The 21,406-nt window shown below is 39.9% G+C and overlaps 1 protein-coding gene across 3 annotated transcripts in view; it reads left to right on the forward strand.

Annotated features, from left to right (window-relative positions):
• The window catches only part of POLA1 (DNA polymerase alpha 1, catalytic subunit), a 305,604-nt gene that overhangs the window by 241,492 nt on the left and 42,706 nt on the right, over positions 1–21,406 (forward strand). The gene's annotated exons all lie outside the window — the stretch shown is intronic.

Consider the following 21,406-nt stretch of genomic DNA (forward strand, 5'->3'; position numbering starts at 1 on the left):
TGTAAAAAATAAAAAAGGTGAGTTTATACATTTTTCTTATTAGTTACCTACAGAATGTTTACGTTGTTTGTCATTGCATATCAATTCGACATTTTGTTGGTCGGTGTTAGGGCTGGAGAAAACCTCAAGGGCATATGGAAACCTGCAAATACTTCTGGATTTCCTCACGTAAGAATCCCCATGCCCTTGATTTGGTCTTCAACTCTTTTCAGTTCTGGTCATAATTGACTCCAGTTCTTCCATTTACAAAGATAGGCTAGAGTTTTTTTTTTAATGCCTTGACTTATTTGGTTTTTCTGTCCTTGGATATAAAATACTTTACAACTGATGGAGGAGTTGTTTCAAATATTAGTATCTTGTCTTTAGATGTTCAACAAGAACTTGGGCTATCTCCACAGCATATTTTCAGTGAATTAATAAAATTCATATAGAGAAAAAATTCCTTTAGTCCATGAGTAGCTAGGTCTTTGAACTTTCATTCATGACTGGTGGCTAGCCCATGTTTATTTGCGGTATCAACAATAACTGTTTCTCTTTTACCCCCAAGGACCTTTCCTTAAAGGCATAAAGCATTTAGAGAATTAAGCAGTGACTGATGAGTACATTGTCTGTTTCTGTCGGGTTTGTTACCTCTTTCTGGTTATTAGAACTTGATCCCCCTTCTTTCTGAATCCAGATTGTTCCCTAGATGTTCTTAGATTCCTAGGGGACAGATTCCTCTTCCAGACATTTCCAAAATTCTTATCTGAAGGGCTGAATGATCAGCAGTTTTCGAAAAGTCCAGTGACTCGGAGACTTGTAGAAGTGATCTGGAAAGTCACTGGAGACTTACCCCAGCTTTTTAGAGAACATCAAGGAGTGTATGCTGCCATCCCGGAAAATAGGAGACAACAGAGTAGTCACTTGGACGATTCTTGCTTGACAAAAGTGGAGAGGTGTTGATAGAATCTGTACACTCACGCTATTTACTCTAGTTCTGTTTCACAAGTTTAAGAATCATGACACTTTTTTGTCAGTTGATTCTAATAAATACACTATCTGGGAGTTCAGGGCCAAAACGGCATGGAGTGAATTACTGGCTCGTTCTTTTACATGTCAGATGCCCAAAGAAAATAAAGCAAAAGAAGGGTACAAAATGGCTGTCTGACAGAAAGAACTTCATGAAATGTTTCAAGAGCCTTTTATTTATTGAGTGTTAATTAGTGAAACTATTCTTCCTTTGACCTTCTGCTTATTTATTATTCCTAAATTGCATTTTTGGAATGAGTGAATTAGCAGAAATTTACATGGTCTGGACGTTCTCACATCATTTGGTAATGCTAAGTGGTGTTAGGGTGTTAGTGGTGGGATATAAACTAAAACACTGGGTCATGCTTACCCGTAGTCCAAGAGCAGACGTTTTCTAACAAGGAATATTTGATACAGTCTTGCCTGCAAGTCACCTGTTGGCATATAATAGTGCAAGTCTATGGATCCTACACCCAGAAATTCCAGTTCGGAAGGTGTGGGGTAGAGTTTGGGAAGTTCAACTTTTTAGAAAGTCCCCACAGACAGTTCTGAACACATGATTTGGATAGTTTCTAAGTACGAGAGAATTGAACACAGGTTGTAATCCATAGGGGACAATTGGAGAACAAGAATATTCTTACAGTCCATAAGTGAACAGTTACAGGGGAAACTCCCATAAGTGTAAATTAATGTAACATATGTAAAATTCACTTCTCACTTTATGAGTTGGAGTGAAGTGTTCTCTTCTTTCTGATTTGCCATTCAAGGGAGATTTGCTGTTAAAATGAATTGAAAATCTGTGGGATCCAGAGGGCAAATATATTTATTCAATTTGGACCAAGGCCAGAACACCAATAGATGTTAACATCAAAAGTCCTGTGAAAAATGACAGTCGTTACACACAGTTATATTATTGAGAATGGAGTCTAAGTATCGTCTGCCAACAAGTGCCCTGAAACTGGCGCATAAAGTATTTACCATAGACTCTCCTTTACTGTTGATACCTAGCAACATTTCCTTCGCTAGGATAGTTTTACCATTTCCATTATAAAGCCCATATTTTAGAGGTTGTAACTGGATTGTGGTTTTAATCTGTGTTTGAAATTTGGCAATTTAACTTGGAAAAAACCCACAAATTATTGGAAAGAGGTTTATTTTTATGGTGAAAAGTAGCTCTTGTCAAAGCTTTTTCCTGTGCTTTGCTTTTCAAACAAAGGTTTACAGGCCATTAGTCCATAATGTGAATTAACCCCATTTGATAGTTTTCCCTTTCCTTTAAGATGGTAAGGGACTCACTTTGGTGAAGTATCCACTTCATATTCACCATAACTACATAACATTTTTAAAATCTTATTTCTGTGGGACTTTGGCAGAAAGTCCAAAGACTTCTGTGGGATTGTAACTGCTCCAGAATGTACATAGATAGCATAATAGATCCAAAACAAGTTTTAGAGGAACATAGTGGCAATATATGAAGTAAAAATCCATTTCCATGATGGCAGCACATAATGGTCCCATTTGGCTGCCTCATCCCAGGGGGGCCTTGGCCTGAGTAGTGATAAGTGAACTGTTTGGGGGAGACATGAATCAATTCACATCTTTGCCCAATTGTCTAAATTAAGTCTGCTTAAAAAAAGAGGAGGAAAAAGAGTCTCCGACTTTTCTCAACTGAGCCTTTTTTTATTTATTTGGCAACGATAAAAGCAGTGTGTATATATTTTCTATTATTTCTTGAGTGCCATCCCAGATGTCAGAAAAACAAAGATGGCCAATGCTCCCTGCCCTGGAGGAGCTTAGAGTCCTTTGCAGACCGAAAGATTCAGATACAGTTAAGTGTGATAAACCACTGATCTGGTCAAATTGTTTTGGAAACAAAGAAAGGGATCCACTAACTGCCTTTCTTAATAGACTTTATTTTTTAGAGCAGCTGTAGGTTCACAGCAAAGTTGAACAGCAGGTACAGAGATTTCCCATGTACCCCCTGCCCCCACGCATGCACAGCCTCCCTCATTATCAGCATCCCCCACCAGAGTGGGGCATTTGATGAACCTACACTGACACATCGTTATCACCCACAGTCCATGGTTTACCATAGGGTTCACTATGAGACACTGTGTGAGTTTGGACAAATGTATGATGACATGCGAACACCGTTACAGTATCATACACAGTAGTTTCACTGCCCTAAAAATCCTCTGTGCTACTCCTAATCACCCCTCCCTCCCCATAACTCCTGGCAACAGCTGAATTTGTTTGTTTGTTTGTTTGTTTGTTGCGGTACACGGGCCTCTCACTGTTGTGGCCTCTCCCTCTCCCGTTGCGGAGCACAGGCTCCGGACGCACAGGCTCAGCGGCCATGGCTCACGGGCCCAGCCGCTCCGCGGCACGTGGGATCTTCCCGGACCGGAGCACGAACCCGTGTCCCCCGCATCGGCAGGCGGACTCTCAACCACTGCGCCACCAGGGAAGCCCTGTTTGTCTGTTTTTTTTACTGTCTCCATAGTTTTGCCTTTTCCAAAATGTCATGTGATTGGAATCACATAGTATGTAGCTTTTTCAGATTGGCTTCTTTCACTTAGTAAGATGCATTTTAAGTTTCCTCTGTCTTTTCCTGACTTGGTAGCTCATTTGTTTTTAGCGCTAAATAATATTGCATTGTCTGGATGTACCACAGTTTATTTATCAGTTCACCTACTGAGGGACGTCTTAGTAGCTTCTAGATTTCAGCAGTTATGAATAAGCTGCTATAAACATCCATGAACAGGTTTTTGTGCAGACGTGTTTTCAACTCCTTTGGGTAAACACCAAGGAACGCAGTTGCTAGATCATTTGATGTTTATTTTTGTAAAAAACTGAAAAACTGACTTCCAAAGTGGCTGTACCACGTTATTTTGCAGCCAGCAGTGAATGGCTGTTCCTGTAGCTCCACAGCCTCCCCAGCGCTTGGTGGTGTTGGTGTCAGTGTTCCGGATTTTAGCCATTCTGATAGTTGTGTAGCGGCATCTCAGTGTTGTTTTAACTGGCATTTCCCTGATGGCATACGATGTGGAGCATCTTTTCATATGCTTATTTGCCATTTGTATATCTTCTTCGGTGAAGTGTCTTTGGCCCATTTTTTTAGTCGGGTTGTTTGTTTTCTTATTTAAGAGCTCTTTGTATATTTTGGGTAACGGTCTTTTATCAGATGTGTCTTTGGCAGATATTTTACCCCAGTCTGTGGCTTGTCTTTTTATTCTTTTGAACACTAATTGCCTTTTCACTTTAGTGTTTGATCTTTCCGTATTCCTAGAAACAAAAGCAGAAAAACCACTTTTTTTCTGTTCCTGTTCTCTCTTACCAGATGCTTAGCTCCCCTTATTCTGCGTCAGCTATTCGTGGTAGGATGGTGTATTAGTCTGCTACACCTGCCATAGCACATTACCACAGACTGGGTCGCTTCAGCAACAGAACGTATTTCCTGATTGTTCTGGAGGCTAGAAGTCTGAGATCAAGGTATCAGAAGGGTTTCTTCTTCTGAGGCCTCTTTGGCTTGTAGATGGCCGTTTTCTCCCTGTCTTCACATGGTCCTCCCTCTGTACCTTTCTGTGTCCCATTTCAACTTAATTACCCCTTTAAAGGCTCTATCTCCAAATATAGTCACATTCTGAGGTACTGGGGGTTAGGACTTCAACCCCTCTTTGATATGACTTTGGGGGTGGGGGGTATACAGTTCAGCCCATAACACATGGTCGTCTTGGTGAATGTTCTATTAGTCCTGCCAGAATAGGAACACCAGGATTGAGGACTCTGTGTTGAAGAAAGGAATTGGAGCTATGGTATAAATGTTTGCAAAAGGATGGTGCTTTAACTGTGGACTTTTGAAAAGCATCTGTTAGGAAGCCCAGTTTCTCAGTGGAGTCCCTTTAGGCCCAGAAGGACTATACTTCAGCTCACCCCTACTTCTTTCAAAGGCCCATGAGCGGCCTGAGGGCCACAGCCTACTGGGCAGCCCCTGTCAGGGGCCGAGCTGCTCACTCCTCTCAGCATGGTGAGATCCCCCAGCCACTTCCCCTCTCAAGCTTTGTTCTCACTGGCTTGTTTTGCCAGTCTTTTCTTAAACTTTTCTTGTTACCATCGCTCTTCTTTTGTATTTTCTTTATACCTGATGGTAACGTCTGTGGGTATTTGTTGTTTCCGTTAGTGTCACCAAAACTAGGCTGACCCTTTGTAAGGTACTTTATAGTTTCCTGTCATCCTTTCAGATGTCTCACACAGGTCCTCACAACAGCCCCATGAGGTAGCAGTGGATTGTGCCCCATTATATTGGTGAAGAAATTTAATGTAGTATAAGCTTCCTTCCTTTGCATTCCCATAGCACCCTGTGAAATGCCCTTCTTGTAGGACTGGTCCTGAATTGTTTTTTTGGTTTTTTTTTAAGATTTTACAAAATGTTCTTAATTTATTTATTTATTTTTGCTGTGTTGGGTCTTCGTTTCTGTGCGAGGGCTTTCTCTAGTTGTGGCAACCGGGGGCCACTCTTCATCGCGGTGCGCAGGCCTCTCACTGTCACGGCCTCTCTTGTTGCGGAGCACAAGCTCCAGGCGCGCAGGCTCAGTAGTTGTGGCTCACGGGCCTAGTTGCTCCGTGGCATGTGGGATCCTCCCAGACCAGGGCTTGAACCCATGTCCCCTGCATTAGCAGGCAGATTCTCAACCACTGCGCCACCAGGGAAGCCCCTGAATTGTTTTGACTTTCTCTTCCACTGAGTTCATGGAGGCAAAGGGTTGTACCTTGTTGATCTGTGCTTTGCCTATGGGAGCCAGCTCAGTAAATATTTGTTGAATGAATTCTTAGTGCAAAATAAGGTCACACAAGCACTTTGAAAAACTGTGGAGGAGTGAGTCCTAGGAATTACTTCTGTCCATGAATGGCAGTGTGCTGGAAAGTTCTCCAATCTCCTGTATTGCTCGCATGACTCAGGTGTGCCATAAGTTAATGTCAGGAAATTTCCTTGACATTTTCAGATTTAATATCTGTCATTTCAACTCTTTGCAAGTGATAACTGAAGATGAGTGACGTCGTAGCTCTCATTTTGCTGATGCCAAATTTGAATTGAATCAAAAGGATGTCAAGTCACTTAACTAGTGAGTGAGCCTGGGTGCCTGCCCCTCACCCACACTGCCAGAGTCCTGTTCTCTGCTTGCTATCGGCCAAATAGTTACACTCATGAAGTGGTAATGATTGTATTACCTTGTGGAAAATAGGGACCCCAAAGAGAGACAACAGCTAGTACTGAAAAGCTAAGGAATCTAAAAAACTCTTTTGGTGGTTTAGTGTTTTGTTTTTTGGGTTTTTGTTGTTGTTTGGTTTTGGGGTTTTTCTTTTTGTTTTGGGGGGGGTTTGCCAGAAAATAAGAGTTGTATGGGAAAAAATTATATGCTTTAGTGCATATGGGAATTTGGAGATTTCTGAGGGTTTAAGACAGCTCCCTTTTCAATGTTAAGGATTTCTACTATTCCTAAACTGCTAAAGCGAAAGTGAAAGAGTTATATCATTGCTAGAAGTACTGAAATACAAGTAGCAAAGAGCCGCTGGAGTCCTCTCTAAGCCAGTTGACATTCTTAGAATTTACTTTGTTAAAGCCTCAGGAGGCATTAAGAAGAAGGCTGTGTCAGACACCCTGTCTGATCCAATTCTTATGGGTTATTCCACTGAATTTTAGAAATGAACCTTTTCTCTGTTTTTAATAAATAATAACAGAGCATACACAAAACAATTCATACCTACCAAATACATATAAAAGTAAAGGTAGAATTTCACTTAAGTACCAATTTGGTCTTCTTAAAGTTATATTTTTTATAACTGTGAAAAACATTTTCGTTAAAGAAACTGATTTTGAAATGGGCAGTCCATTTTCCTTTTGTTTCATTTTCTTACGAATAAAAAATGATCTGAGGTTTTGGGTTTTTCTTTTTAACTTTCTTTAGTTTAAGTGAATTTTTATCGTGGGAGACTCTAACGTGGCAGTTCAGAACAATTCATGATTAGGAAGTGATTGTAGAAACACATAAAGAATTTTGATGATAGAAAAAGTGGTTCATATAATCCTGAGCTTTGGGGGAGTGTTGTTATTGTTAGACATTATGTAGTTTCAATCTTTAATGACTTAGAGAAATACTAACAATATAAGGTCAAAGTCCAAAACTAAGTAACCATTATGATTCTAATTTGTAGTTTATATGCAAGGTGGAAAAGTTAGTAAGAAACACTAGAATTGTTTACAGCTGTTATCTGTGGGTGGATTATAGATAATTTTTATTTTCTTCTTTATATAATCTGGGCATGTACTGCTTTTATAACAAGAAACAAATTATAAGAACTGAAATTTTACAAAGAAATGTTTTGTTCAACTTGAAATAATGATTCCAGTAGTTTAGCAGTTGAGGAAAAAAATAACATACAGATGAACCCAGGTCAGCTTTTTTCTCCCTGCATTTTTTTCCAAATCAAACATAATGCCTTATTACTCAGAGAGTGATCAGTATACCAGCAGTGTCGGCATCACCTGGGAACTTGTTAGGAACGCAAAATATCAGGTCCTCCCCAGACCTACCGCATCAGTATCTGCATTTTAACAAGATTCCCAGGTGATTCCTGGGCATATTAAAGTTTGAGAAGCACTGATTCAAGACACTCTCCTTAGTAACTAAAGCCTACTTCCATTCTATTCATCCATTGATTGGGGCCATCCTTTTGGCAAAACTTTAAAATGACAAATGGGCAGAACACAGAAGGCCTAGCCAGGTTTCAGGTGGAATTGGCATGACAGCCTAGTCTTCTGAAATATATTCTGTAATTAAGCTTAAAAATGTAGTAGCCTGAGAAGAGCTAGGAGAGGGGGGAAAAGCAAGAAAGCATGAGTTCCTCCACTTTGTTTCTTCGTAACTAGAAGGAACAACGGAGAAGTAAATTAAGATTTTCAGAATGGCTTTCAGCTTCTCAAGATGAGTGGCTTATAAAAGAGAAAACTGGAATGTAGCTCTATAGCCACTTCATACAAGGGTTACTCTGTATGTGCCCACCAGTCACCACATTCTGGGTCTCATTACAACATTGATTTAGTATGCTTGTAAAGATTTCAAGGCATCGAACTAGAATTTTTTTGAAATGAAAACAAGATTCTATTTCTTAATTTTGGAACTACAGAATTTACTTTGGCATTTACTTTTCCTACTGTTGCTGACTTTTCTGTTGTATTTTTATGCTCAGTACAAGAATGACAAAGTTGGTATTTTCCTGTGGCAGCCTGGAGCCCCTTCATACTGCTTTGCTTTTCTCTCTGATTACTGCTAATTTTGTTTCTGTTTTGTTGTTTAACTAAAGACAACTTTACAGTGTGACAGAAGAGAAACTACATTTTCCAGGGAATTGTCATCATAGTTGCTTTGCCCGTAGTGGAGGTGTCTTGTCTCTGTATATTTTCTGTTATCCTCTTTAGGATAGCGAGAGTTGTATATGACAAAGCTGCCATGTGTTTGGGCAACAAACTTCCAGATTCTAATAACGTGCCTTTTCTTTAAGCCCATTTCTGTAAATACGCACTCAAGTTTTGCACTTTTATGTAGAAATGGACTCACAAGCATGCTGTGATAACAGATGTGTTACAAGTTTTGTAAAATCCTTTCCTAGTATGTCTTTTCAATGAGCAGGTTCCTTGTTCCTTTTGTAGTGACAAGTACAGCAGCACAAACAAGGGCATTATCTAGGTGATAATGCTGTGGTTGATGGTCTTCATTTGCAAAACATATTGTCATTTTTTGAGTGTTTGAGAGCCGGGAAAACCTGATAAGATTTTTTTCATGTACTTTAAAAGATATATACTTCTATCACCAACGAGGGAAAAAATAATAAATAATTTTCAAGCAGTTACACCATAATGTGAGCTAATCACTTTATTTTGAAGAAAAGTATTTTTGAACAGTTGAGCTAGTGAATTTACTTTTAAAATGTATTGTGCTTACACAGTACATGGTTTTATTTCCATGATGTTTTTTACTACATAATTATACATCTTAATTACGTAATTACTATCATAATTATTATGTAATTGCATGTACTTCCACTAATTACAAAATCAGGAAGTGTAATTATCTAGTAAAAACTTTATGAAATTTCATGCACTAAAAATTACTTAAAAGGCTATCTATTCCAGTGGTCTACTGGAAGGCTTTCCGTGGTTAGTCTTAGTCCTGACTTTAGTTTAGAACTTGAACCCAAAGGCCAGGAGAAGAAGGACAGTTACAGACTAACACTAAACTGCGTATTGCAATAGAGGTAAGATGGCCTCTGTTCCTTACGAGTTAAAGCCAGGGTGCGTTTGAATTTCTTTGTGTTTATGGAATTGTGGTAAGAGTAATATCTTATGTTTGAGGTAGCATCACAAAAACTGTCAATTGAAAAGGACAGTTCTCGGGAAAGAATGTTAATAGAATTGACAATCAAGCCATTAAGGTTACAAAAGAGCCAGGCCTTCTATACTTCTGTAATGTGAATGGCTTATTTAGCTATCTCTGTCTTTAAAATAATAATAATAGTAGGAGGAGGAGTAATATTATTATTATTTAAAATTCTGTTTCTTTAGTTTGAAGAGGGCTTTCCCCCACCAGTTTGTGTTTATATTTACCAAGATGGGAACAAACATATCAAAAGAGCATAATCCTTTTCTACTATTACTTGATGTCAAAAGGAGCTTTTGAGACATAAACATACACACACAAACATGTAACATCAGACCCTAAAGACGGAAGGTTTAATTCAATAAAGCTATGATGTCTACCATTCAAAACGACATACAAATTGCACAGTGAAACAATAGTCATGACAGCAAATTAGATATGACATCTAAATTACACTACAAAGAGAAATCCCAGAACCATTTTTGGTCTGTAGGAGTCTATTTTAGCCCAGGTTTAAAACCCAGTCTAGAGACTGCTTTGTTGCCTAAGTAGGGTAAAGTTGTAGAAAACTAATTAGAGGTTGGTTGAATTAATTGCAGATTAATTAGGAGGAAAAGGCTTATAATACTCATGGCCGAGAAGAGAGTAGATCCTGTAACTATCAAGATAGAATGTACTCTAAGTTTCAGGAATATTAAATTATCGATATTTGTATAACATCTATAATAATCTGTTATAACATGACCTAAATAAAGCACTTGGGTTAGATATAGTTACACTAAAATTTCTTCCCCTCAAAATTAGTGCTTTTCGCTAGAAGTGTATTGAATCAACCACGTAAAATATAACAGTTACTTCTTTTAAAAATGCAGCCGTAAACATTAAAAGGTCTGTAGTCTTAAAAGCATGTGACATTCCCTTTTGTTGTTGTTGTTGTTCTTAACTCTTTCTAAAGAAGCACACTTTGTGGTTTTATCAGCTATTGACTTTGTGACTTTTTAATACCAGCTAAAATTTGTAATAAATGTGACCTTAAACAAAAAAGTCAGTGAAAGAAATGAAAACACCAGCCCCGTTTGCTTCAAGCAAATTAGAGGGTTTATAGTCATCCAGAATTATTTCCTGCTCTCAGAGATATTTGGGATTTAAACAGGTTCGGTCTGACTCTGGTTTTTTTTCTCTAGTAGTTTGGGATTATTTTTAAATTGCATATTCTTTTCCTCTTGGGAATCTTTGCTCATTTACTTAGGCCAGAATTTAATGTCTCCATCATTTCTTATTTGCCTTAACTTTGTCGTGATAATGTTTCTTTTCAGAAATGTTTATGCTCCTTTTATGTTTATAAGAGACAGCACTTGCTTCTCATGCATCTTCTTCATCTTGTTTTTGTTTGTTGTTGTTGTTTTTACCAATTGCATGCGCCATATCTGAATAGCCTCTAATGGTTAAAAGTTAAGTGTTTTTGTGTAGTCCTCACCTTTCCGATTACAGTGCAGATTTAATTTTTAACCTGACATAATGTTTAAACTGACTGGGTTTTTTTGTTTGGTTTTAATTTGCTTTGCTTTCTGGCTTTTCATAGAAATTGGCATATGTTTTCATTATCCTCTGTAATTCTTTAAATTTTTCATAATTCTCTAAGGGCTTCAGCCATAACTTTTGAAGTTTGTGTCCCTGTGATATCTCCAGTTACTCAGTAGCCGCAGGCCCAGATGTGGTGTTGATTTGCACGTGATTAGTCAGTGTCCATTTATTATTTTATGCTGCTGCACTATCATGTCCATATAATAAATACTACCTCTCATACTTAGAGTAGTTCTTTTTATAGTTGTCATGAATTTATTCAGACCCGTCAGTATTCTCTTACTTTGTGGCCAACGGGACAGTAACTAGACGGAATTAGTAGTCTGTCATGGAGTTCAGTTGAATTAACATTGATTGCATTCTCCCCATGTAAAGGCCCTGGGAAACCTGTTAGCCTTAGCACTGTCCCTTAGAGCTTAAGGCTGAAATCAGCTGTGCTCACAAAAAGATAGGTTTGCAGAATAATTTTAGACGCTGATTTACTTTTCTTGTTTTAAGAAATTATTATAAAACCCAACTCACAAATAAGATCACCAAACCAGGTCTGTGTGTCAGTCTGGTTTTATCTGTTTCTCCTTGTTTCACACCCCGCCCCCCCAAAATTCATTCAATGAGTGTTTGCTGAGTCTCTGCCTTGTGTGATATGTAAAGGGCCCAAGTATAACCAAGACCTGGGTCCTGTTTTAGAGGTGATAATATTTCTGATCATTTTCTTATTCACGAATTCACCCTATAAGCACCTACTTTTTTTTTTTTTTTTGCGGTACGCGGGCCTCTCACTGCCGTGGCCTCTCCCGCTGCAGAGCACAGGCTCCGGACGCGCAGGCTCAGCGGCCATGGCTCACGGGCCCAGCCGCTCCGCGGCATGTTGGATCCTCCCGGACCGGGGCACAAACCCGTGTCCCCTGCATCCGCAGGCGGACTCCCAACCACTGCGCCACCAGGGAAGCCCCAGCACCTACTTTTTATAGGACTTTATATTTTATGGAGAACAGTCACATCTATTATCTTATACATTTCCCATTAGATAAAATAGTTGACATTTTTTCAGATGAAAAAACAACCTGAAAGAGATGAAACGACCCTCCTGACGTAGCAGAGCTGTGTGGTGTGAGAGCCCAGCCTTGTTTCCACTGTGTCACAGCTGCCCTGCTCTTAATCTAGTAGGGAAACTTCGACCTGAAGGCAAATAACTCTAACACAAGGGGATGGCATGAAGTGCTGTGGGATCTCTGCATTTAGCTCCGGGAAGGATTCCCAGTGGAGATGGAACCTGAATTGGGCCTTGAAGAAAAGATGAGATTTTAATCGGCACAGACGCTGGCGTGAAGTTTGAGACTAAGTTTTGTCTTTTCCACTACTCTTTAAATGCTCTATTGCTGATCTAGCTTTTATAAATCAAAGAACCTCATTTGACAAATGCATGGTGATTTTTAAAACACGTTTGAATTGGAGGTTTAGTAAAAAGCACTTATTAAGAGGGTAGTCTATGCGAAGCTTTAAACTCAAGACTGGAAGCTGGAAAGCTGTTCGCTCTTCACTCCACACTGTAACCAGTGGTGCTGCTTTGAAAGAAGTTGATTCCATCCTGCAAGATACATCTGTCAGAAGTGTATCAAAGTGTTTTCCTACCTTAAATAATTTAACTCAGATATAATAATGTAAGTATTTTGACATGAAAACGTTACATACTGTGATATATCCACTTATCTTAAAACAGACATCTTTAACTTTAAAAGAAAGAAGTATGGTAAGACAAAACAAAACAGAAATAGGAATTAAAAGAGATGAATGACAGATGGAATTAGTTTTATTTAGAAGATAAAAATAAAATCCTATTAGCATTATGACCAGAGAATGTAAAAATGTTTTACTTGAAGCATGATTGATTTTTTAAACTATCATCATGATGGAAGTTTAGACATACGTAGGACCTGTTTATGGAGTAAATGTTTACTGCTAAAATTATCCCTATGTTTTATTGGTATATTATGTATTGTCTTGCCCCCAAAAAAGTAGATGCTAAAAGTCAGTGAAATTCAAGATAAAAGGGAGGGTCTAAATCGAGCTTGTCTTCAGGAAATTATCCAACAGAGCACACATTGGTCTCTCTTAGTAAAGGCTTTATCACTTTTAACAAATGTGCCACGGGAAATTTATTAGTATGCTACAAAGAAATTCTCAAAATAATTAAGGCTAAACTACACTTGTCAAAATAAATGAATGAAATACAATTTTGAATCATCTTTCTTCACTTATTGCTCATTTGCATAATTCAGTAACTTACACAGGAGTCTTTCAGTTATTGGTGTGAATTAGCAAGGTTCTGCTATTCCTTGTTGTACGAGCGGGAATTATGCTACCGTGTAATTAGCTATTCCAGACATGGACTAACGGGAAATACCAAAGGGCACAGCAAAATCTAAAGAGACAAGGCAGGGAATCTGAAGACAAGAGACAATCAAAGACACCCAACAAACTCAAGCTGGTAGACCACAGGGAATTTTGAATGAAGCCTCTTAATTTATTTTGAGAATAAGGAATCAGTAGTATGAGAGAAATCTCAACAAGATTAGCTGACTAAGCCTACTTAAAAAAAAATCTCTATAGTGCATGGTGTGCCAGGTTAACCACTCCTGTTTGTTAGTCTGTATACAGCTCAACAAATAGCCGGCAAAGCCTTTCATGGGTATATAGTGGCTTTCCATTGAGGTTTTCACTCTTTGAAGGAGGTCGTTTATACCAATGAGATCCGTAGATGCAAATTGCTTTCGCTATATGTGAGGGGTCATTCCTTTCACAGCAGACTTGCTCATCTCTTTTATAGAGGTTTTGTTATTTTTCTACTGCTCCCAAAGGAATGATGGGAATCACGCCCCCCCCCAACCCCCCATCTAACTTAGCATCCAAATCTTTTCCTTCCAGCTCTGTGAAACTTTTGTGTGCTGATCTTTGGGAACAAAACAAGCTGTTGGCAGCAGCCCTTAGCGCTGAATCAGGAAACTTTTTTCCTTCTTTCAACCTGAAATATCATTTTTAGATTTGCCTCTCTTTTTCACCTAGTTCTTTTTTTTTTAATAAATTTATTTATTTTATTTATTTATTTTTGGCTGCATTGGGTCTTCGTTGCTGTGCGCGGGCTTTCTCTAGTTGCGGCGAGCGGGGGCTACTCTTCGTTGCGGTGTGTGAGCTTCTCACTGCGGTGGCTTCTCTTGTTGCGGAGCACGGACTCTAGGCACGCGGGCTTCAGTAGTTGTGGCTCACGGGCTTTAGAGCACAGGCTCAGTAGATGTGGTGCACGGGCTTAGTTGCTCCGTGGCATGTGGGATCTTCCCTGACCAGGGCTCAAACCCGTGTCCGCTGCATTGGCAGGTGTATTCCTAACCACTGTGCCACCAGGGAAGCCCTCGCCTAATTCTAAGAGAATTTCTTGCTCATTGCAGCAGTGTGTCACTGTAACATGCTAGGGCATGTGGGAAATTCTTGGAAGCAATGTCCTGAAAATGTCATTTTTAGTTTGGCTCCCAGATGATGTAAGCTCATTGGAACTAGAGGAGCAGAGAAGTGAAGAGATCTGTTTTAAGGGTTAGCTATGGAAACCTAACTTCTGATCCCATTACTGAAGTGGAGGGAAAGATAACATTTTTTTTTTCCTAAGCTTTTAAGAATCATACAAACAATCATAGGTTTTAGTCTATAATGTTCAGGAGTCTTAGGGAGAAGGGTTTCAGGCACACTGTGGGAGCACTCTGTAAATATTTGTTGTTTCTCCCTCCCTCCCTCCCTCCCTCCCTCCCTCCCTCCCTTCCTCCCTTCCTTCCTTCCTTCCTTCCTTCCTTCCTTCCACTAGCATTTTTTGAGCACCAAGGGCGCTGACCTAGGCTCCTGAAAGGCAGTGTAAGGTAATGATTAAAAGCCTGCTCTCTCGAGCTGGAATGGCCAGTTCAAGTTTTGGCTTTCCACCTCTTGCTAGATAAGTAACTTTGGTGCATGTGACTTAACCCCGTGCACCTTCCCTGTACAGCTGGGAGGAATATAGGGCCTGCCTCATAGGGTTCAAATTAAATGGGATAATATGGAAGCAGGGCGATATGTAAAATGCCTAGAATAGTGCCAGGCACGTAGTAAACATGCAGTAAATGTCAGTTGGTTTTATTATTTCGGAAAATAACACTTTATCCAAACCACTGTGATAGTCCTTAGTATTACTGTTACTCTATCTGAGTTGGTTTCTGTAGCCTCTCATTGACCATGTTTTCTGTTTATATTTGTGTTCCCAGCATCTGGCACAACACTGCAGCTGGATGATTGCAGTATGAAAAAGGCATGGTTCCTACTCTCAAGGGGCTTAAAATCAATCGTGATGACTGTCATTCAATTCTGTCAGTACTAATAGGAGAGGTTGAAACAAATAATCCACAAATCATTTTCATGTTGTTTACATATGTCCCTTATCGGTAATAAGTGTTGCCTGTTTCCTAGGGAGGGTAAAAAATAGTTGTACTTGTGTGCAGAAATTTGGCCAAACCCAAGTTCCCTAATCACATACTTTAGCACATTACTTCTTAACAACCGGGGTATATCTTTTACACTTTTTAAAATGACAGGTGCCCAGATGCCACCGCCAGGTATCTGGTTCAGTAGGTCTGGGGTGGGGTCCCAGTGACTGTGTATCTTAAAAAGCTCCACAGTGCACATAGTATTGAGAATCTCAGAGTTAGTAAAACTCTTCAAACTTTAATATTGCTTCATGTCAAATATGTATTAAGTATGACTTTGATATAGAAAGGGAGATTGGTTGGTATCTAGATAACAATTTAAATAGACAGTAGAACGGAAAATGAAGTCAAACACATGAATTATTTCTTCGATAAGGGAATCATTTATGGTGCTATATGAGCTAATATAGCATTCAAGAATAAAGCGAAAGAGAAAAAATGGGCTAGGGAAAAGTAAGCTGGAAGAAACTGGGTTTTGGTAACGAGAGAAGATGAAATAAATGCATTTCAGCAAGATTGGCAATAAGAACACTTGTTATTTTCAACATTAACATGATGAAAGTAGGGAAGGGCCACCGTGGAGAGTGGGGAATCCCCAAAGAGACTAGCTGGGTGACTGGGAGGTATCAAGGTAGCAGCTATCCCAACCCTGGCATTTAAGCGTCTACATAGTTGGGATTTCTGGGACCTTTCCCACCTCCTGTGGTCTTCTCCTTACCTCTGGGCCCATCTGGCAGGGTCTGGGGTGGGGCCCCAGTGGCTGTGTATTTTAAAAAGCTCCTCTGTCCTAGTAGATCAGCCCTTTGCAGTTTCACATTGCTGCCTGTCACCCAAAGGAGGTGGGACCAGGTGGTAGTCCTGGAGGCATTGGAAGGACATGTCTGGGCACCACAGTCATAGTTGGGCTTACCTTGGGTCTCCAGGCAGGACAAATAGCTTGGTTAGCCCCATTTCCCAGCATTGGGGTCTTGGAGCTAGAAAAGAGTCTCCGATCAGCCTTATCTCAGGCTGTTGGTTTCAGATTACCCCCCTTTTGCCTAAAAGGATTGAGACAGCACCTCCGGGGCACCTGCAGATTAGACCCCTCCCTGGGCGGGCCTTGACTCCACCATGGCTACCTCCCCCTGCTCATGAGTTTCCCCTGCCTGCATCGCCCACCCCAATCCCATCTCTCCCTTGTGGTATTCTGTTTATCCTTTAAGGCCTCCCAGCTAAAAATGATCTCTTTGTCCTCCAAACTCTGTGCAGCTCTTAAGCACTGCCCCTCATGCATTATAACTTTGTGAGGATGGGGACCATTCTTGAGATGTTATTTTGTGTCTGGTGGCAACTTACACCTGATAGGCACCTAAGAAATAGTATGTGAAATTGTTTTCTACAATACTTTAGCGTGGAAGCATAATACTTTGTTTCTTATAGAATACGTTAATGTTTATAGCATAGTTTTCTGACTCCCTCCTCTCTTCTCTCTTTGCCATCGTACCCTCCAAGTGTATGATGAAACTTTTCCCATCCGTGTATATCTATACATTCATCAGACATTTAGCCCATGCCCTCTCCTCACTCCACATGGACTTGATTTCCCACCCAGATCTATACCTACTTTCTGATAATTCCTAATAGAGTTGGGCTGTGATTCCATGCACCTCAGGAGATGGCATAAATTCCAGGCTAGAAATTTCTTGTTCGAACCTTTAGGTTATATAAATCAAATGGACGCCCTACTCTATTAATAGAATGAATCAAAAAGTCCACAGATGGACTTCACATGAGGACCATCTCTGCCCGGACCCACTCCTTGCCCTCCAGAACCTGTATACAGATCATAGCAGCTGGCCATTTTGCTTGTGGGTTTTTCTAGTGGTTCACAGCTCTAACTCTTTAATGAGCTTGCCATCTTTGAATTTCTCTGAGCACTCAAAATTTGTTATTTGGTTTTACCAGCTTTTATGATATCTCGGTATGCCTGGAGGCCATCTCTGGACAGCTGCCTGAAGGTGGGGAGATGGGGGTGGCTGAGAGGCTTGTAGTCTGCTCTGTTCTTGTCTCCCTGCGGGACCCTCGCTGGAGCGGCAGGCAGGCACACATCTTAATGGCACTGTTGGTCTGTAAACACTACTGTTATTAATAGGCTGGGGCAGGAGGGGGGATGTAGTAAGCCCACATGAAATGTGGAGATAACCTATGTCTTGGGTGTAACCTGCAGGACACACTATAACAGAGTAATCATTGCACAGTATAATTGCAAGAGAATGAACAAGTTAGAAAATCTATTCCTGGTTTGCAACTGAGTCACTTTGTGGCATGGGCAAACCATTAATTACTCTTGATTTAGTTGTCTTATTTGTTCAAAGAAGGAAAAATAACGTGTGTTTAAGAAGAGTAATTCCCCTGGAAGGAGGTTTGTAAGTGCAAAGTACTATTGTTTTTATTATTATTATTATTAGTGTTCTGGTATGATTTAGTTTTATGCCATGTAGTCCACAGATGTTTCAGTGGTTCTCATTGATGAGTTACAAAATACTTCTAGTCCACAGATGTTTCAGTGGTTCTCATTGATGAATTACAAAATACTTCTATATCATTCTTTTGCATCACACTGATAACAGTTTAGCACATCTTTGTTTTAACCCCAAAGTATATATCCAAAATAGATCTCATTAATAAAATACAATTACCAAATTAAATATATCTATACTACTTTCTATTTTTTTTTTAACCTCCTTAAAAACGTGGTTACTGGGGCTTCCCTGGTGGCGCAGTGGTTGAGAGTCCTCCTGCCGATGCAGGGGACACGGGTTCGTGCCCTGGTCTGGGAAGGTCCCACGTGCCGCGGAGCGGCTGGGCCAGTGAGCCATGACCGCTGAGCCTGCGCGTCTGGAGCCTGTGCTCCACGACGGGAGAGGCCACAACAGTGAGGGGTCCGCGTACCGCAAAAAAAAAAAAACAAACCACGGTTACCAACAACTACTAAGTAAGACCTTTAATTACTGCCAATCTTCTCTTGAAAGTAACGATGCTTATCTTGAGTACTTCGAACTGTAAGTGGTATTCAGTACACAGTGGGGTTGTAATGCGATTATGAAGTGTACCAAGTTAGTGATAAATAAGCATGATAAACCATATATTTGTATTAGAAACAATATTTGAATTATCAACTGAATAAAAAGGCTGCAGCTGCTGGTTCCTTGGGGTGGGTATATGATAACAATAAAATACAGTTAAGTACACTTAGAATAAAAAATTGTGTATGCTTCCATATACAGTACAGAAAGAAACCTTTTTAAATTTAATGGGCTTTTGAGTGTGCAGTATTTAAATTACTGGGAGAATTAAAAGATTTGCTTTGCTTTCTGGCAGTAAGCTTTCCAAATTAGGAATTTTTTTTAATATCTCAACTCATTCATCAGTAGAGACCTATGGCTTTTATATAAAGCATTATAGTTCTTTCCCAGATTTCCAGTAATTTTCCAGTGGAGTAGCAGTATAAAAAGAAAAATATTTTCTTTACAGTAAAATGTGTAATTTTCTGTATCAGTTTCTTTTTTTCTTCTTTTTTGGGAATTTGGTTCAAGAGGACATAAATTCTTTATTTTCTAAATTTGGGTCATTTATTATCTTAAAGCATTTAAAGCCCATGTGTGTTTTTTAAGTGTTATATTTTAGTAACCTAGAAATAACTTTAATACTGGGGAGTGGTAATCTGTATAAAATAACACTGTGAATTTCATTTCTGTTTCACCATGAGGTACAGTGAGGAATAAATTGTGTGCATTTGTTTGTAAGAGTGTCCTGAGGCATGGCACCACCAATGGAGAAGGAAGTGTAGCTGCCATGTGAAACCAGAGGTCACAGAGTAGCAGCTGTGGGCCGCATATGACCTCTAAGTATGTTTAAATTTGCCTGAAGAATGTTCACCATTTTTAATTAGTTGCTAATATTTTTTTTAAACTGGAGATTTAATATAAAAAGCCAAATTTCTGGGTTTCTTTCAAAAATCAGTGTCTGGCTACACTAGGTCAGCTTTCCTGAATGGCAGCGATTGGCTGGAGCCAAGTAGCAGCTAAAGCAGTTGACACAGAACTTGAGTTCCCCAGTTTGCCAGCCACTGCCCTACTTCAGCCCCTTTCGTTCATTTCTCTTACTCATGTGGCACTTTAGGCATTTGTTTGCTAAAAATATCTGGAAGTGTGCTTTCTTCTATTTTTTTTTAACCAAAAAAAAAAAAAAAAAAAAAGAGGAGGAAGGGAAGGGGCCATAGCCATAAAAGTTGGGATTTAAACAGTAAAATATATCCAACTCACATTAAAAACACAGAAAAAGATGAAAGTCGCCTTCATAAAGTACAAATCACATAAAAATATACAACTTCCTAGTAGCTAACTTTTTTATGGCAACTCTGATCCTCGCAGCGTCCCAGGGAGTTAAGATAACAATTACTACTCAATCCACCAAGGAGCAAACCAAGTATTAGTGAAGCTCATTAATTTGTCCGGGTTTACAGGTGCTAAGTGGAGCAGCTGAGGTATGACCAGCTTCAGATGGTAGTCTGGAGTAGCGCTGGGCAGTAGAACTTTTTGCAGTGATAGAAATGTTCTGTATCTGTGTTGTCCGCTGCAGTAACCTCTAGCCGCATGTGGCTGTTGAAAACTTGAATGTGGCTAGTGTGACCGAGGAACTGAATTTTTAATTATTTAAATTGAGAGAGTCACGTGTGGTTAGTGACTGCCTTGTTGGGCAGTGCAGGAATCTAGAGCTCTTTTTTTTTTTTTCCTTCACCACATGGTCTCTGTATTGAACAGTCTTACACTGTTTAATAAAATTCATCAAAAGGTTTCTGTAAGGTTTTCTCAAGTTACTTACCCAGTGGCAAGTATCCATTCTGCCAGGAGTTTAAGGTACGTTGAATATTTTCTGTATCTGCATAGATTTCTCTGCATGAAGGCTTCATCATACACAGTAGTGTTCTTTGTAACAAAGTTGGAGGTCCTAGTGGTAAGGTTCTTACATACAGAATCTCCCAAGATTCCTAGCCCAGATAAAGACCATAATTGGTGGTATGTTTTAACATCGGAAATGTATAGATGACCAGGACAGTCTACTTCCCTAGTCTTTTTTATGATCAAGGATACTAGGTCTGTTACAGAATCGTGAAAGAAAATGAAAAATCTTTGATGGTTAGCTGGTTTGAATTGGGTCACAGTGACTTTTAGAAAGGTGGCCATTAGCTAACCTCTCTGTCAATAAACATATATCATTAAATCTAAAATGGCATCGAGGGGCTTCCCTGGTGGCGCAGTGGTTAAGAATCCACCTGCTAATTCAGGGGACACGGGTTCGGGCCCTGGTCTGGGAAGATCCCACATGCCACGGAGCAACTAAGCCCGTGTGCCACAACTACCGAGCCTGCACTCTAGAGCCCACGAGCCACAACTACTGAGCCTGCGCCACAGCTGTTGAAGCCCATGTGCCTAGAGCCCGTGCTCTGCAACAAGAGAAGCCACCACAATGAGAAGCCCGTGCACCACAACAAAGAGTAGCCCCCACTCGCCACAACTAGAGAAAGCCCGCACGCGGCAACAAAGACCCAATGCAGCCAAATATAAATAAATAAAATTTAAAAATAATAAATAAAATGGCATCGATTTAGGACACATCCTGATTTCGAAGATGTTAAAACATGGGGGAGGGGATTCATCTTAGAATTGGTGAAATATAGTTTGTCAATGGGCTTCATCTCGGTTTGGTCAGCCTATAACCAGGGACAGCATTGAGATGCATATGTCCACTTTGCCCTGTGGTTAACTAAACCCTTCACTTGGGCTGTCCCCTTGCACACTACCTTATGTTGGTCCTGACTAATTAACAAAGACTTTCAGG

The sequence above is a fragment of the Orcinus orca genome, chromosome X (assembly GCF_937001465.1).
Source record: "Orcinus orca chromosome X, mOrcOrc1.1, whole genome shotgun sequence".
In the NCBI taxonomy this organism is placed as follows: Eukaryota; Metazoa; Chordata; class Mammalia; order Artiodactyla; family Delphinidae; genus Orcinus; species Orcinus orca.